At 40.6% G+C, this 19,560-nt stretch overlaps 1 long non-coding RNA gene across 1 annotated transcript; it reads right to left on the bottom strand.

The window, feature by feature from the left end:
* Window positions 1-17,537: 17,537 nt before the first annotated feature.
* On the bottom strand, window positions 17,538-18,857 carry LOC127139340 (uncharacterized). The gene is made up of 2 exons (XR_007809538.1): window positions 18,767-18,857; window positions 17,538-18,330 (listed from the first exon to the last, which is right to left on the bottom strand). It is a non-coding gene; the product is annotated as an uncharacterized LOC127139340 (long non-coding RNA).
* Window positions 18,858-19,560: the final 703 nt, after the last annotated feature.

The following is a 19,560-nucleotide window of genomic DNA, read 5'->3' as shown; positions in this document are numbered from 1 at the left end:
CTCACTATGACAGCAGCTTCAGTACAGTAAACAACCCTACCAGAAACACTGGACTTCTAATATGCAGCTTAATAATCAAACCTGTAACTTTCTAAAAAACTATGTCTCACTTTCAAACATTTTATTTCTACAAACAGGAACAGAAGTAGGTGTGTTTCCATTCAAATATCTGGAAACTTGAGATGAAAATTTGTGAAACGTTGGCAAAAGAAAATGAGAATTAGTGTTTGTTCTTAAAACAAACTTGAACGAGGCTAAACTGGAACAGTGTTGTAGTTACTGTGTATTTAGTGCAGTAAGATCTTGGCTCTGTTCAGAGTAGTGTCACCTCTGTTCCAATCCAGTGTTGTTTTGTTGTTTATTTTTTACTGTTTAGTCCAAATGAAGCATCAGGACATGAGGTAGAATCTAATTTAGCTGCTCAAAAGATCTGAATTCCAGCTGCCAGCTTCGTTTCCTCCTCAACACGTTTCACACCATCCTGAGGAGACGTTCCTTCATTCGTTCATTCATGTTCTTCAGGTTCCATTTCCCTGCAAACAAAAATGTAATAAACTTTATCATCAAACACAACAACAACATTCACCCTGAGTCCAGTTCTACTCGATGTTTCTGCCTCTTAAAAGGAGGTTTTTCTTTTCCACTGTCGCCCAGTGCTGCTCATGGTGGATCTGTTGGGTCTCTCTTTGTACATGTTATAAAGAGTACAGTCTAGACCTGCTCTGTATGTACAGTGCCTCCAGATCACTTCTGTTGTGAATTGGTCCTATACAGATAAAACTGACTTGACTTACATTTGACTTTCATCATTGTTTGACTCTCTCCTGTTGTTTTCTTGTCGACCTGAGAGAAAAAACATCATCATCAATACAAACAACAAGAAATGAATTAAAAAGTGTCGACATGTTATTTTACCTGTTTTCTTTTTACAGCACAGCAGCAAGAAAACTGCTGCTACGACCAAAATGGCTCCAACCATCACTCCACCTATAATGGCTCCAACATTGGTTGAATCCTCTGAAACAGAAAGAGAGTGAGTGAGTTGAAGTGTCCCTGAATGCATCATGATGGTGTTTTCTGATGTTTGGATGTTTGCAGCTCATACAGATATTACAGATAATAACAGTAGTTGCTCATATAGACTAAGAGTTCCTAACTTAATGCTGCCTCACCTTGACTTTTCTCTCTCCTCAGAAAGGTGTTGGTTATCAGAGTCTCCTCAGCATCACTGACTTCACAGCTGTATATTCCCTCATGATGTGAAGATAAGTCCTGTAGCATGAGGCTGCCTGACTCTGACACACCCTTCACCTGCTGCCTCCACTCCTCTGACACTGTGTAGCTGATGTCAGCTCTGCTCTGGTTCAGGATGATCTGACTGTGGTTGAATCTCCAGGTGAGACTGAAGCCTGTTATTGAGGTGATTGAGTCAGGGCAGGAGATTGTTGTTTCAGAGTCTGAAACACTGATAGAAGCTGAAATGATACGACACAAAAACTATAAATAAAAAAGTCATAAAATTATAATGTGAAAAGAAATTTGTATATAGGAAATGCTTGAAATGCTTACTTGTTTTAAACAAACTGACTCTCCTCCAGTTTTTTCGAGTGCTGATGGTGCAGATGTAGATCAGATCAGTTTCACTGTCTGAAAGTATCAGAGAACTACTGATGTTGTAGAGCTGCTGCTCAGTCTGCTGGATGCTGGTTTGCTTCTGGAGGTTCAGGTTGGATGGAGGTCTGGTGGACCAGGTGAGATCAGGTTTAGGGTAGATCCCCTCTGAGCTGCAGATGATCCTGTTTCCTACCTGCTCCATGTTGACTTTACTGACTGGAGCTGCAAGAAAAGAGGAACTTTGTGATGAATTTAACTACACATTTACCACCATACATTCATAAATGCACTACACACAATGGTTTCCTGTATTTCCTGTGTGTCTCTCATACCGTCCACTCTCAGGTTGATGAATGACTCTTCTTTTCCTCTGATGGTGCTGGTGTGACATCTGTATCTGCCCTGGTCCTGAACCTCCACCCCTGTCAGCTGGAGTGAGGCGTTTCCTCTGGAGATCTGGTCCTTGAACAGAGATGTTCTGTTTCTGAAGTTCTGGTCCTGGAGTCCGAGCTGGTCTTGGTTGAAGTAGAAGGAGTGGACATAAGGGTTTCCTGCTGTCACCAGATTCCAGTGGATGACTGGATCAGCTCCGCTCTGGAAGCTGCACGGTAAGATGCAGCTCTCCATGAAAACACAGGACACCTCAGTGTCTGCAACACATCAGGTAAAGAGACACGTCTTTACTGAGAAGTCAAACACTGTTAATGCTCGTCTACATGATTTCAGCTCCTTAAAGGTCTGAGGCAACATTCATAACATCATCCTCCTATTAGGATCCTGCAGAGTCCACTGTAACTTCTTTGTTCCGTTTTCTCTATCAAAGAGGGTAAACTAAATCTTTTTCCACACCAAGCAGCACACAGCAGTAGATGAGACATAAAAAAAAACATGGCCTGTGTTAGAGTTCGCTTACCTCCTCTTGTAAGACTCCACAGAAGCAGTGAAGACAGGACCCAGCTGAGCCTGGACATCCTCTGGATATCATCTGTTCTGTGTCGATACCACTGTATAGAAATAGAAATTCCACAAGGAAATCAATGTCTGGGTTTCACGGAGAAACGCTGTTAAAGCGCGTGGTCATATACAGACCACCTGTGCATGTGCTCTGAGAGATCGGATCTTTGTGCGTCCTCAGTGCGTCTTTCACACCTGAAACATCGAGATCCAGCTGTGATCAGACCGTCACTGCTGCAAATGAATTCGTTTCTCAGATGGATGTGATCGATCTGCTCTCAGAATGAAGAAAGACAGACTCCAGCTTCCTGCGATCCTCCAAACAATAGACCGACAGAACAGATGGTCTGATAAGAACTTCTTAACACAATAAGTCTGCTAATGAAACATCTGAACCAAACACTGAAACTTAATACATCAAGTAACAAAACCATAGATATTGCAGTCAGAATACATTCATCAGATATTAAACAAAGCAAACTTACACATCATCCACACGTGGCCACTCTTTGTTTCTGTGGATCCCACCCACTACCGTTGGATATAGAGGAAGTTTATATCAAACGGAAATCTTTGGATTTGGACTGTTTGGCTGTGGAGCAGGAGGCGGCGGTTTATGGGACTCCAGCCACGGATATTTTCCCAAAAGCTCCAGATCTTTTTAGTTTTTTTTTTTTTTTAATAACACCATTTCCCACCAGTTCCTCGGACTGGATCAGGAAATGAATGAATGGCCAAGTTTCAGGTTTCTTGTGAAAGAGGGGGCGGTGTTGGCACACGTCGAGAAAGAGAGAAAAAAAAAGGAATGAGGTGTGAAAACCTGTGGAGGAAGCAGGTAAAGAGGAGGAGGGAGTTATGATTTTAAGATCATAACTCTCAACACTTTCAGTGGAGGACAGCAAGGAGAAATGAGAGGAGCTGAGAGAGAAGGAGGAGATCAAATACAGGACTGAAAGATAACATATGTCCATGTTTATCCTGAGGAAAACTAATATCATGAGAGTAAATGTTCTGCTGACCTTTCAACACCATCACTGTCCCCAAACAGGTCTGGCTGCAGCCGCCATGACTCTTTGTTTTGCAAAGAGGAAAAGAAAAATGGTTGAAATATTAAATTTAGACTTAGATAGATTTTCAAGGGCAGCAAATAGTCAGAGCAGTAGTCCTTAATAATCAATTTAGACTGAGAGACAAAACAAAAACAGCTTCATGAATCAGTGAGTGTCCCTGAGTGTCTGCAGCCGCCTCAAGTTTGCAGCACAAAACTGGCAAGTGATATGACTGGGTGGGAACAACTGGACTGAATTCAAGATTTACTTATCTTCAGATTTGAGCAGCTCCTCTGTGGATTTTTAAAGACAGGGATTAGTCACTAGTGTGTGGAGACACGAGGTTTCAATGTAGATTTGAATTAAATTAAAATAACAAATAACTCTCCTCATAAAAAAGAATGTTTGTGGTGATAAAACAGGTTGAATGATGTTTGAAAAGTCATTTTATTTTCCAAAATATTTCAGGTTCCCTTCACTTCTGTAGTTCCCTTAACACACCATGAACGCACCATGAATGCTGTCATACGAACCATAAATTAAACACACACCAACTTCAGCTACCAGTTGTTTCTTCTCAGTACATTTATTGTCCTTCAAAATAAAAGCTCAGTCTTCATGATAAAACTGATGAGGAGTCTGGACAAGTTGTCAGGTTATAAAAGGTGTTGTAGGAGGGAGTGAAGGAGGTGTGTCACAGCATCCTCAGTCCTTATGAACAGTGCGGGATCAGAACAACTAGTATGGCTACGACCAAAATGACTCCACCCATCACTCCACCTGTGATGGCTCCAACATTGGTTGAAACCCCTGAAACAGAAAGAGAGTGAGTGAGTTGAAGTGTCCCTATATGCATCATGATGGTGTTTTCTGATGTTTGGATGTTTACAGCTAAAAATGACATTAACTACTTCTCTCCTCTCTGCTTTGGCAACAGAAACAGTCTGACTCATTACTTTAAGTTTAAAAAAATGCATCAATATGTTCATCATCTCACAAAAGAACAATTAAGTCTCAGAGTCTTTTTAAAAACACTTACTTGGTTTAAACAAAGCTGCTCTCCTGCTGTTGCTGCGAGTGCTGATGGTGCAGATGTAGATCAGATCAGTTTCACTGTCTGAAAGTATCAGAGAACTACTGATGTTGTAGAGCTGCTGCTCAGTCTGCTGGATGCTGGTTTGGTTCTGGAGGGTCAGGTTGGATGGAGGTCTGGTGGACCAGGTGAGATCAGGTTCAGGGTAGATCCCCTCTGAGCTGCAGATGATCCTGTTTCCTACCTGCTCCATGTTGACTTTACTGACTGGAGCTGCAAGAAAAGAGGAACTTTGTGATGAATTTGACACCATGTTTACACTGTACATTTACAACTGACCTGTACATAACAAACACAGACAAATGTCTTTGTGTATTTCCTGTGTGTCTCTCATACCATCCACTCTCAGGTTGATCAGTGAATCCTTGTTTCCTCTCATGGTTCTGGTGTAACATCTGTATCCTCCCTGGTCCTGAACCTCCACCCCTGTCAGCTGGAGTGAGGCGTTTCCTCTGGAGATCTGGTCCTTGAACAGTGAAGTTCTGCCTCTGAAGAACTGGTCCTGGAGTCCAAACTGGTCTTTGTTGCTGTAGAAGGAGTGGACACGAAGGTGTCCTGCTGTCACCTGAATCCAGTGGATGACTGGATCAGCTCCACTCTGGAAGCTGCACGGTAAGATGCAGCTCTCCATGAAAACACAGGACACCTCAGTGTCTGCAACACATCAGGTAAAGAGCTTGTTAATGAGAAACTTGAATCAGAAACAAAGTCAGATTTAGCTGCTGAGACTCTAATGTGAAGATCTGTGTCGTCACATTCAGCCCTGAAACAAGCTGTTTGATGCTCTGTTTGATTCTTCAATGAAATCACAGATTCAAACATCAAATACTCTGACAAACAAACACTGACAACATGCTGCCCTCTGCTGGTCACTGCTGGAAATGATTATTACAATACAACGTAGCTCACTGAGACACTGAATGCAGCAGCTCCAGTTTGAACATCATTTCTATCCTGACTGAATAAGATCAGACAGTGAACGCCTCACTCACCTCCTCTGGAAAGAGTTAACATCCACTGAAAGGTCATGACCTCCAACAACAGGGTGAACTGGACCCTGGTCATCCTCCTGTTAGACTTCCTGTGTAGCTCTAGACTGAGAGACAGAACAGAGACATGAAGGTGGATATGACAGTTACATTAATCAGGTTATTCATTTTCACAACCTTTTTTTTTTTATATAATCCTTATTCTGTGTTTATTTGCAATGATCTTCAAAATCACCATCAACATTCACAGTGTAATGAGCTAAATTAGTCATTCAGCATCTCTAACTTCAACATTAATAATTAGTTTTTAATTGTCACCTCTTGTGGAGCAGAAAAAAGAAATTCAGAAAGTGAAAGCAGAGTGTGCAGTTGCTACCTTTTATTTACTTCTACATGTGATTGGAATGCAGATAAAACTGCAGATGTTCCAGTGTGTTAAGACTTGATATCTATTATATTCCAAATCTGTAGGAATCAAAACATTCATCAGTCCCAACTTGTTGGTTTCACAATAAAGTTGTTCTTCATGCTGGTGAACATTATCAGTGATCCATCTCAGACAGTGTTTTTAAACCCTTCAGACACAGAGCAGGAAGAGCAGAGAGCAGGTTTTTACATGTAAAAACAGCTGCTTTCATTCAAACAAAAATGTCACCACCAACACAGTCAGTAAAAATAGTCTTCACCATCTCTGACTTCATCTGTGCTGACTTCAGAAACTAAAGTTCAGCTTTGAGGTTCTTGTTCTTTGTTTAATTCCATGTTCTGTTACTTTATACTTTTACTCCTCTACATTTATCTGACAGCTTTAGTTACTTTGCTGATTCAGACCATTAAAGCAAAATATCATCAACAATATATGATGATGCAGTTTATATATTAAACAGCAGGAAGTAACCAGCTTCAACATTAAACTGATTAATACATCGAACATTAATATACATTACATTATATATATACTGTGAAAAGGCCTGTTCTGTTCAAGTGCTGTGAGGTTTGAGGATTTGATCCATCATCTCTCATGGAGCATGAACATCAGGAATTTCACAGCAGAGTCCAAACTTGCTGGTTTCACAGTACAGTTGTTCTTCATGCTGATGAATGTGATTTAACCATTTCAGACACCTTCAAACACAGAGCAGGAAGAGCAGAGAGCAGGTTTCCAGATGTTAAAACAGCTGCTTTCATTCAACCTTCCAAAGAAAACTAAAGACTAAAAGATGAAAGTTGATGAAAAGGAATCAAACAGTTGATTTAGACGACAATAAACTAAAGTTGTGTGTAAAGAAAGATGGTGTGAAATAAGTGAGTGAAGCTGCTCTGTTAGAAAATGCAGTTTATCCTCCAAACCTTTGTCCATCAGTCACAAACAGCCCAGGGACGGTGCTGGCAGTCAATGGAAGAGCTGTCCTCCAACATTAAAACAAGTCAGTCAGTCCACAACCACAGACAATCTGCAGTGGATTCAACTCTGACTGTGAGAGAACTCTCACCACAGAGCAGAGGAGGAGGGTTTAACAGTCTGTTAGATGAGGGAGAGGTTTTCAGTCAGTCCTCTCTGTGTTTTACTGACTGACTGAATGACTGATGAGGTTACAGCGCCCCCTGCTGATGAGACGACCAATGAGGATCCAGTGTGTGACTTCAGACAAACTTATTACTGAGCTTTAAAGCAGCTGAAAAGACTGGAACTAAATGAACTTCTCTGTGTGTCTTTGTTATTTCTGTCGACACCTCCGACCAGCAGGGGGCGCTGCCTTGTTTTGGATCAGTGAAAGTGAAGGTTGATGATGTTCAGGTGTTGGTGACTTGATGTTGTGTGTTTTGTGGAGCAGATTGTCCTGTTTGATGTACAGAGCTACAGTGGACAGAGCTGAACATCAGCAAGTGGTGAGATGAATCAATCTGCACAACACATGTCAAGTTTTCATCATGGACACTCTGGACATTTCTTCTCAAAGTGTGTGTCAGCACAAAGTGTCACAAGAGCAGCTCCTCAGTGGCTTTTTAAGGACAGCAAATACACACTAGTGTGTGGAGATACAAGGTTTGTACCCAGAACCAACAACATGATGCTTCACATGAAGTTCAAACTGGACAAGAACAAAACATTCAGTATAGATTTTATTAAGAATAAATCACAGCAAGTATTAAAATACACAGCAGTTATCACCCTCTTATCATTATGACTGAAACATGCACAGAGCAGGTTGGAAATGAATGTGAACCTCTCAGCTAATGACAGAAACAAACCTGAAGTCCAGTCAGTGAAAGCAGATCAGAGCAGTGAGTTAAAGCTCTGACTTAGAAAACTCAAACCTTTAGAGTTTGTTACTCACAACAAACATCTGCCTCATGAAATATCAATCAGAGAGACTCACAATGAAGCTGCATGAAGCAGGAGAGAGTTAAAGAGTCAGAGAGTTCAGATGTTCATCAGTCCACAGTCACTACATTCTACTAATGATATGTAATACTACTACATTAGGCAGGTACATAGTAATGATAAAATACATTTTTACATCAAACAGTCTTTGACCTTCAGTAACTGGACTGACAAGGATGTGTTTGTTAAATGGCTTTAAAAACAGAACTGAAGGTTTTATTTACAACGTTTTCAAATTAATGCTCAGCTCAGTTCTCAGCTGTCACTGAAATGAGATCATCAAAACATCCAGTTATCATTTATATGTTCTGGTCAGTGTGATCAGGGTCTGTATTACCATCAATCAGAGGAGCAATAGATGAGACTTCTCCATTCTGGTGAGAAGTTAATTCATTTGTACGTTCTTCAAGTTCTATTCTCCTGCAAACAAACCTGAAGAAAATTCAGCATCAGAAACATATAAAAGTAAAATCAAAACAATCCTTTATTTCTTCTTCTTCAGTATAAAGATCAAAATAAGCCATGACAGAAATCCTGATTCCTTCAGTAGATTTTCTGTGTCACTGAGTGAGTTTGATGTTTTCGTCTCATGTATTGTGTTAAACTCTGCTTCCAGTCGTCTGACACTCACACTGTGACTGAGATCATCTTTTTAGCTCAGACACCTCTTCATTTCTAAACACACTTTAACTGAGGAGGAAAGATTCACTCATTTGTTTGTGTGGAATCCAAATGATCTGATTGAGTCAAAAACCGATTGTAATTTTTCCATTAACATGTCAACTTTGTGTATGATGCAGTGCAGCAGTGCATTTCTAACGTTTCTCTGTCGACCTGAGAGATTTCCTGAGTCCAAGAAGCATCATCATCAATAAAGACAACAAGAAATGAATGAAGAAATAAGAGGAATGTTATTTTACCTTTTTGTAATATACCACACCAGGACAACTACTGTTACTGCTGCTACTGCTGCTGCTACAGAAATGGCTCCAACCACTCCACCTGTGATGGCTCCAACATTGGTTGAATCCTCTGAAACAGAAAGAGAGTGAGTCAGTTGAAGTGTCCCTGAATGCATCATGATGATGTTTTCTGATGTTTGGATGTTTGCAGGCTCATACAGTCTGGCCCCTGTGGATAAGATGGAAACACCACCGCCTTAACTTGTGTTATTTATATTTTTAACTTTGTAAATGCAGCCAGGGAGGAATATTTCAATATTTAACAAAGTTATAACAACTTGATTTATTGGTTTAGGTAACAGGTGAGATATAATCCTCACGTAGTTTTCTCCAAGTGGTGTTTCTGCTGTTGCTGCGAGTGCTGATGGTGCAGATGTAGATCAGATCAGTTTCACTGTCTGAAAGTATCAGAGAACTACTGATGTTGTAGAGCTGCTGCTCAGTCTGCTGGATGCTGGTTTGGTTCTGGAGGGTCAGGTTGGATGGAGGTCTGGTGGACCAGGTGAGATCAGGTTCAGGGTAGATCCCCTCTGAGCTGCAGATGATCCTGTTTCCTACTTGCTCCATGTTGACTTTACTGACTGGAGCTGCAAGAAAAGAGGAACTTTGTTATCAATTTGACACCATGTTACTACTGTACATTTACAACTGACCTGTACATAACAAACACAGACAAATGTCTTTGTGTATTTCCTGTGTGTCTCTCATACCGTCCACTCTCAGGTTGATGAATGACTCCTCCTTTCCTCTCATGGTGCTGGTGTAGCATCTGTATCTGCCCTGGTCCTGAACCTCCACCCCTGTCAGCTGGAGTGAGGCGTTTCCTCTGGAGATCTGGTCCTTGAACAGAGATGTTCTGTTTCTGAAGAACTGGTCCTGGAGTCCAAACTGGTCTTTGTTGCGGTAGTAGGAGTGGACAGGAAGGTGTCCTGCTGTCACCTGAAACCAGTGGATGACTGGATCAGCTCCGCTCTGGAAGCTGCACGGTAAGATGCAGCTCTCCATGAAAACACAGGACACCTCAGTGTCTGCAACACATCAGGTAAAGAGCTTCATGTTAAGGTTCAATACAGGAAAATATCCACTTCATCTTTATCAAAGAGAGTAAACTAAACATTAGAAACATCTCTGCAGCCTGGAAGAGAAGCATTAAGGTGAAACAACTTCAAAAAGTATAAAAGCACCATCAATGGAATTAAGACCAGAGTAAGATAAGTTATGAAAGAGGGGAAGTCTGGGCTGAAATGAATAAAGAGCGTTAGGAAACAGCTTGACAGGATTTTGTGGTCCACTGGATGTTTAGCTTTTCCAAACGCTCTCAGTGGATGTGGTCGACTGTTTAACGTTTTACAACAGATGACACATGCAATATGGTCTATTTTCTGCCAGTTACAGTTGCATGTTTTTCAGTGCAGGCTCAGCACCATTTTTGCTGAGAGAGAGATTGTAGCTTCTGCATCTTTGAGGACTGTGACTAGATTAATCCACTGAAAGAATCTGAATCCATCCTCAGCCTCCTCTTGACTTTATATTTGGAGAAAAATACAGAGAGGTTCCACTGAGAGCCTCTTTAAGAGCTGGTCTGTTGAATCACTTATAACCCTGAATATAATCAAGTTAGAATTGGTAGTCCTAGATGACTATGCTCAGTATCAACAAGTGTTGAACACGTGGCCTCACATTAACTGTGACTCCTGTATACACCAAGCAGCAGACAGCCTCTATTTCAATCACTTAAAGTTCACTTACCTCCTGTTGTGAGAGTCAGCAGCAACAGAACAGACAGGACACAGCTGAGCCTGCTCATTCTCTGTAGTGTCATCTGCACTGTGTGGATCCCTCACACACACCAAAACTTAATCAGACAGGAAGGGACTGTCAAAAATAATCTAGTGTCAGTTTTCTTTCAGTGTCAGTGAGCTTTAGAGCAGCTGAAACAACTGTAAGAAACTGTAGTGAAATCAGGTCAACATGTAGAATCAGAGCATGAGCTGCAGGAGAAAACAGATAAATCAATAAGAGAAAGATCAGCATATAAACATGATGAGACAGTTACCATAAGAGCAAGCAAAACACAAATACAAATCTCTCCTTATTATATCATAGACTTTTACAGAAGCTCCAGAAAATGACATTTCTATTTATTATTTTATTATTTTATTATAAGTTATCACCCTGTGTCTCTGTCACCCAGGTTCTGAGCAAACAAACATTTCTAAACTTCCCTCACATTGAGAGACATGTGGTTACAGTTCTGACACCATTAGTTACTTATTCTCAGTGCTGTTATGTTGTGCTGTGTGTGCTAGTGTTCTTTTGTCTTGAGTTGGAGGAGTCTCCTCATCATGTGGTGGAGCTGCAGCAGAGGATGAGGATGAGGAGGAGTCTGGAGCTTTGTCTGGTTTCATATGTTGAGCTTTTCACAGACAAACCAGTGTGTTCCTGCAGTGTAGTGCAGAGCCTCAGATACAAACTTCATCCTGGTCTGATCTGGTTTTTCTCTCTTTGTTCTGTGAAGATGAAACCAAACAGGAGAGGCCATCGTTTGCTGAGACACTGATGGAGGATCAGTTAATCCTTCAGAGTCCAGTGGAGAGGTTGGAGAATGTCTCCATGTTCACACTCATTTAATACAGTCACAGCTCAGGACTGCATATGAGGCATCATGTTTGTGGGCTGTTCGCACGTCTGTACGAACATCTGTCAATACTATTTCTAGTTTTACTTTTCTTTTTACAGCACAGCACCAGGACAACTACTGCTGCTGCTGCTACGACCAAAATGGCTCCAACCATCACTCCACCTATAATGGCTCCAACATTGGTTGAATCCTCTGAAACAGAAAGAGAGTGAGTGAGTTGAAGTGTCCCTGAATGCATCATGATGGTGTTTTCTGATGTTTGGATGTTTGCAGCTCATACAGATATTACAGATAATAACAGTAGTTGCTCATATAGACTAAGAGTTCCTAACTTAATGCTGCCTCACCTTGACTTTTCTCTCTCCTCAGAAAGGTGTTGGTTATCAGAGTCTCCTCAGCATCACTGACTTCACAGCTGTATATTCCCTCATGATTTACTTGCCTGATCCACCACATTCATTTAATAAAGTTCCAGAGTCTTTTTAAAAACACTTACTTGGTATAAACAAAGTGACTCTCCTCCAGTTTTTTCGAGTGCTGATGGTGCAGATGTAGATCAGATCAGTTTCACTGTCTGAAAGTATCAGAGAACTACTGATGTTGTAGAGCTGCTGCTCAGTCTGCTGGATGCTGGTTTGGTTCTGGAGGGTCAGGTTGGATGGAGGACTGGTGAACCAGGTGAGATCAGGTTCAGGGTAGATCCCCTCTGAGCTGCAGATGATCCTGTTTCCTACCTGCTCCATGTTGACTTTACTGACTGGAGCTGCAAGAAAAAAAGATGCATTTTTGACATGAATGTCTCAGCTTTGAATGACTGTTTTTTACTCATAGGAAGTGGAAACTATAGTATGTATATAAGAAAGTCCTTATTACAAACTCAGCAGGTTTTGAACATTTAGTGGACTCTCTCTGCAAAAGAAGAGGAAATTAAATTTCCTCAAAAAGAATGTTAAGTACTGTTTTTTGTTTTGCATTGTGCATTACACAGTGACAGTAGACGAGCTGCTGACTTCTGCACAAGTTGTGGAAGTACCTTCTGGAAGACTTTGAAAAACACCCATCAGAGAAGTATTACATGATTGGAAATATATTAATTTGTATCACTGACATCTGACAGTCACAGTTTGTCTGTTTATACAAATGGAAAACTAAGTATTCAGAAAAGCACTGCAAAACAAATGTGTTCTAGTGTTTTTCTTATTCATTTCTTTCCTGTATTTCCTGTGTGTCTCTCATACCGTCCACTTTCAGGTTGATAAATGACGACTCCTCTCTTCTGATGGTTCTGGTGTGACATCTGTATCTGCCCTGGTCCTGAACCTCCACCCCTGTCAGCTGGAGTGAGGCGTTTCCTCTGGAGATCTGGTCCTTGAACAGAGATGTTCTGTTTCTGAAGTGCTGGTTCTGGAGTCCGAGCTGGTCTTTGTTGCGATAGTAGTGGACTAGAAGGTATTGTTCTGTCTCCTGAATCCAGTGGATGACTGGATCAGCTCTGCTCTGGAAGCTGCACGGTAAGATGCAGCTCTCCATGAAAACACAGGACACCTCAGTGTCTGCAACACATCAGGTAAAGAGCTTGATGAAACATTGAATGCAGCAGCTCCAGTTTGAACATCATTTCTATCCTGACTGAATAAGATCAGACAGTGAACGCCTCACTCACCTCCTCTGGAAAGAGTTAACATCCACAGAAAGGTCATGACCTCCAACAACAGGGTGAACTGGTCCCTGGTCATCCTCCTGTTAGACTTCCTGTGTAGCTCTGCACTGAGAGACAGAACAGTCATGAACATAGTCTGGCTGAACTGGTTTTACTGGTGCACATTAATCAGGTCATTTATCTACACACTACAGAGACGTACAGAAAAGGACATTTTGCAGTGTACCCATGTGCTACATGACAGTTTATGAATGATACACTCAGAGCAGTGTCTATTTGTACCTGCAGTGTATTTCAGTAAAGTCTTCTGACAATGTTAAGCAGCTCCAGTCCCTCTGAATGAAATCCTCACATGCAGAAGGACATTTTCAATACCACTGAACAAAATGTGCATCCTGAGGCTGCATGGCTCCTCTCTCACCTCAATACAGTGTATTCAGAAAGTATTCAGACCCCTTTACCTTTTCCATAGTTTGTAATACTTCATTCCAGTGCTTGATGCTAAAAACTGAAGCCAAACAGGTAAATCTTGGATTCATCAGACAGTTGTTTCTCACAGTGTGAAAGTCCTTTAGGTACTTTTTTTATGACTTAGTGTTGCACTCAACACAATCCAGTCTCAGAGCTCTGCAGACAGTTGGAAGGAACCTGAGCTAATATATCAATGTCGAGTGTGATATTTCAGTTTTTCCTTTCCAGTAAATTTGCAAAAATTGAAGGGGTGTGAAAACTTTCCGAATGCATTGTATTTGTCTCAGTGCCTCTCCATAGAAGGTATAAGTGTTTCAGTGATAACAGACAATAAGAGAATGCTGATATTTTATGGCTAATGCATTCAGATGTATGGGGATGCACTGACTTACCACATTATTCATTAATTGTATAACGTGTAACGAATACTTGGGACAAAAGAACTGGATCATATTCCTACATCACTATCAGTTCCTCATCAGAACATTATGAGCTGCTGAACAGCTGAATAAATAAAATGGACCTTCTTCCCAAACAGTAAGTTCCCTCAATATCGGTATAAAACTACAACTAAAATTAGAGACACATTTATACTTTGTTTACCACATGTCTGATGACTTCCTCAATTGACTGACAGTGAGTGAGTCACAGCTCCCTCCTGCGGTGGAAAAACCAAAGCGCAGCACAATCTCACTACCTGACATTTAGTTTTTTAAATTTACTTTTTTGCATATTTATATGCAGACAATGCAAACTGTGCGCAAACGGGTATTTATTAACTAATATACACACACACACACACACACACACACATTAGAAAAACGGCACAATGCGGGTTCAGAAGTCTTTTTGAGGTGTGTGTGTTCGAGTGCCAGGCAGAATATCAGAGACCAGGAAGTATCCAACGCAACCAAAACAGTCTGAAGTCTGACTGTCTGATTATTTACACAGAGATCTTCATGATAACCACCAACATTCACAGTGTAATTTTAATTAGTTATTTACCATCTCTGTCTTCAGCATTCAGCTGTACCGGCTGCAGTAGAGTAAAGTTACTGAGTACATTTACTCCAGTGCTATATTACAGTACAGTTGTGAGCTTCCTGTATTTTACTTATTTCCACTTCTACTCTGCTTTCAGGCTATTAATGTAAAAATAATAATAATAATGTAAAGTACTTACTGTGTTCAATGTGAAAGTGAACTCATCAGCTTAATAAAATGTAGGGACCTGTAGTGAATCACACGAAGAAACGGTCCACATATCTCGCGCTGTTTTTGTTTCGTTCTCCGTTTTCACACTGAGAATAAGGATCTGTGCCAGATGTGGCGCTATCATCAGGATTTCAGACTGTCCCATCACATCTTTAAGCTCAGAGAGAGATCACACTCAAATGACTTCAAATCCATGTTTTATTTATCATCACAGAGAATGGAGATTATTTGTGTTTATTGAAACATGTAGGTTAGAGACAGTGGATTGAAAATGAGGATCTTCAGTTGTCAGAGCTCAGAGAGAAGTTCACTTTACAGATAAAGTAAGAACAAAATGAGAACAATAAAGTTGATAAAGTCACAAACAGTAACAGTGAGGAGTTTTCCAGTCAGTCCTCTCTGTGTTTACTGACTGACTGAATGACTGATCAGGTTACAGCGCCCTCTGCTGGACAGACGCTGAAAACGCAGATCATCTGTTGTCAGATCGTGTGAAGGTGATCGTGGTTTCTACACGCTCAAGGTCGACTTTGTCAACTGGAGCTGCCAAAAAGAGGAACTTTGTTGTGATTTTGACAACGTGGAGATCTGGAGATCTGGTCCTTGTACAGTGATGTTCTGTTTATGAAGTTCTGGTTCTGGTCTACAGGCTGGTCTTCGTTGTGGAAGGAGTGGACATAAAGGTTTCCTGCTGTCTCCTGAATCCAGTGGATGACTGGATCAGCTCCGCTCTGGAAGCTGCACGGTAAGATGCAGCTCTCCATGAAAACACAGGACACCTCAGTGTTCACACTCTTCAAAATCACCATCAACATGCACAATGTAATAAGTGAAATTAGTTTTTTATTGTATCTAACTTCAACATTAATTATTAGTTTTGATTCAGCACCTCGCTTGGATTGCAGAGTAGAGTACCTGGAGTCCAACTAATGTTTGTTTAAAAATGTGATCAATTAATTAGGACAGTACCTTTTTAACTGTGTAACACAAAGTACGAATAGTGACTGAGAGGCAGCTCTGGACTGAGAGACAGAACAGAGACATGAAGGTGGATATGACAGTTACACCTGGGCTGACTGAACTGATTTACTGGTTAGGGCTTCAGATATTAATCAGGTTATTTATCTGCACACTATTATTTTTCAGTTTGTCTTAAAGGAGCTGACTGAAGACAAGGAAGCTGCAGCTGAAACAACAGGCTGTTAATCAGCCCTTTATAAATATGAGTTTGATGACCTTTTAATTCACACAGTGATCTTCATAATCACCATCAACATTCACAGTGTAATGAGTTAAATTAGTTATTCACCATCTCTAACTTCAACATTAATAATTAGTTTTGATTTGTCACCTCTTAGGGAGCAGAAAAATGATATTCAGAAGTGAAAGCAGAGTAGAGACTTACTGCATTTAATGTTCCTCCCAGATACCTGGAGATAAAACATTACAAGTCCAAACTTGTTGTACAATTCTTCTTCAAGCTGCTGAATGTGATTTAACCATTTCAGACACCTTCAAACACAGAGCAGGAAGAGCAGAGAGCAGGTTTCCAGATGTTAAAACAGCTGCTTTCATTCAACCTTCCAAAGAAAACTAAAGACTAAAAGATGAAAGTTGATGAAAAGGAATCAAACAGTTGATTTAGACGACAATAAACTAAAGTTGTGTGTAAAGAAAGATGGTGTGAAATAAGTGAGTGAAGCTGCTCTGTTAGAAAATGCAGTTTATCCTCCAAACCTTTGTCCATCATTCACAAACAGCCCAGGGACGGTGCTGGCAGTCAATGGAAGAGCTGTCCTCCAACATTAAAACAAGTCAGTCAGTCCACAACCATAGACAATCTGCAGTGGATTCAACTCTGACTGTGAGAGAACTCTCACCACAGAGCAGAAGAGGAGGGTTTAACAGTCTGTTAGATGAGGGAGAGGTTTTCAATCAGTCCTCTCTGTGTTTTACTGACTGACTGAATGACTGATGAGGTTACAGCGCCCCCTGCTGATGAGACGACCAATGAGGATCCAGTGTGTGACTTCAGACAAACTTATTACTGAGCTTTAAAGCAGCTGAAAAGACTGGAACTAAATGAACTTCTCTGTGTGTCTTTGTTATTTCTGTCGACACCTCCGACCAGCAGGGGGCGCTGCCTTGTTTTGGATCAGTGGAAGTGAAGGTTGATGATGCTCAGGTGTTGGTGGTGTTGGTGATTTGATGTTGTGTGTTTTGTGGAGCAGATTGTCCTGTTTGATGTACAGAGCTACAGTGGACAGAGCTGAACATCAGCAAGTGGTGAGATGAATCAATCTGCACAACACATGTCAAGTTTTCATCATGGACACTCTGGACATTTCTTCTCAAAGTGTGTGTCAGCACAAAGTGTCACAAGAGCAGCTCCTCAGTGGCTTTTTTAAGGACAGCAAATACACACTAGTGTGTGGAGATACAAGGTTTGTACCCAGAACCAACAACATGATGCTTCACATGAAGTTCAAACTGGACAAGAACAAAACATTCAGTATAGATTTTATTAAGAATAAATCACAGCAAGTATTAAAATACACAGCAGTTATCACCCTCTTATCATTATGACTGAAACATGCACAGAGCAGGTTGGAAATGAATGTGAACCTCTCAGCTAATGACAGAAACAAACCTGAAGTCCAGTCAGTGAAAGCAGATCAGAGCAGTGAGTTAAAGCTCTGACTTAGAAAACTCAAACCTTTAGAGTTTGTTACTCACAACAAACATCTGCCTCATGAAATATCAATCAGAGAGACGAACGATGAAGCTGCATGAAGCAGGAGAGAGTTAAAGAGTCAGAGAGTTCAGATGTTCATCAGTCCACAGTCACTACATTCTACTAATGATATGTAATACTACTACATTAGGCAGGTACATAGTAATGATAAAATACATTTTTACATCAAACAGTCTTTGACCTTCAGTAACTGGACTGACAAGGATGTGTTTGTTAAATGGCTTTAAAAACAGAACTGAAGGTTTTATTTACAACGTTTTCAAATTAATGCTCAGCTCAGTTCTCAGCTGTCACTGAAATGAGATCATCAAAATATCCAGTTATTATATTTAATCAGTTCATTTGTTTCCACTTCTCGTCCATATTGACCTGAATGTCCCAGTGTTCACCGTCATTTAATACAGTTACACCACAGGACTGCTCAGAGTGATCAGAGTCTGTATTTCATCCAATCAGAGGATCATTAGATGAGACTTCTCCATTCTGGTGAGACGTTGCTTCATTTGTACGTTCTTCAAGTTCTATTCTCCTGCAAACAAACCTGAAGAAAATTCAGCATCAGAAACATATAAAAGTAAAATCAAAACAATCCTTTATTTCTTCTTAAATAGAATGAGATATATATGTAGTATGTTCTGACAGAAATAAACCATCTTAGAAATCCTGATTCCTTCAGTAGATTTTCTGTGTCACTGAGTGAGTTTGATGTTTTCATCTCATGTATTGTGTTTAAACTCTGCTTCCAGTCGTCTGACACTCACACTGTGACTGAGATCATCTTTTTAGCTCAGACACCTCTTCATTTCTAAACACACTTTAACTGAGGAGGAAAGATTCACTCATTTATTCATTAAATCAATGACAACATGATCTAGAAAAAGAACCAATGACTTCATGACAACAATATTCTCCTTTAACTTCTATACTGTAGTTCACACAGTTCAGCAGCTCATTTCTAATAGAGAAGATTTACTTACATTTGGTTTCTCTCATCATTTGACTCTCTCCTGTTGTTTTCTTGTCGACCTGAGAGAAAAAACATCATTATCAACACAAACAACAAGAAATGAATTAAAAAGTGTCGACAGAATGTTATTTTACCTCTTTTCTTTTACAGCGTGGCACCAGGAAAACTACTACTGCCACTGCTGCTGCTGCTACTGCTGCTAAGATGAAAATGACTGCAAGCACCCTGTGTGTAATGTCTATAACATTGGTTGAATTCTCTGAAACAGAAAGAGAGTGAGTGAGTTGAAGTGTCCCTGAATGCATCATGATGGTGTTTTCTGATGTTTGGATGTTTGCAGCTCATACAGATATTACAGATAATAACAGTAGTTGCTCATATAGACTAAGAGTTCCTAACTTAATGCTGCCTCACCTTGACTTTTCTCTCTCCTCAGAAAGGTGTTGGTTATCAGAGTCTCCTCAGCATCACTGACTTCACAGCTGTATATTCCCTCATGATGTGACTCACTCATTGTTTGTGTTTGTGTTATTAGAATCATTATTTAGAGGATGGAGCCTTGATAAAAATTTCTCACACTTACTTGTTTTAAACAAAGTGACTCTCCTCCAGTTTTTTCGAGTGCTGATGGTGCAGATGTAGAATCAGATCAGTTTCACTGTCTGAAGTATCAGAGAACTACTGATGTTGTAGAGCTGCTGCTCAGTCTGCTGAATGGTGGGTTGGTTCTGGAGGTTCAGGTTGGATAGAGGACTGGTGGACCAGGTGAGATCAGGTTCAGGGTAGATCCCCTCTGAGCTGCAG

This window comes from Lates calcarifer, unplaced genomic scaffold (genome assembly GCF_001640805.2).
Source record: "Lates calcarifer isolate ASB-BC8 unplaced genomic scaffold, TLL_Latcal_v3 _unitig_1353_quiver_1179, whole genome shotgun sequence".
NCBI lineage: Eukaryota > Metazoa > Chordata > Actinopteri > Centropomidae > Lates > Lates calcarifer.
Note: the sequence above shows the minus strand (reverse complement) of the source record. Positions and strands in the feature narration are given on the sequence as shown.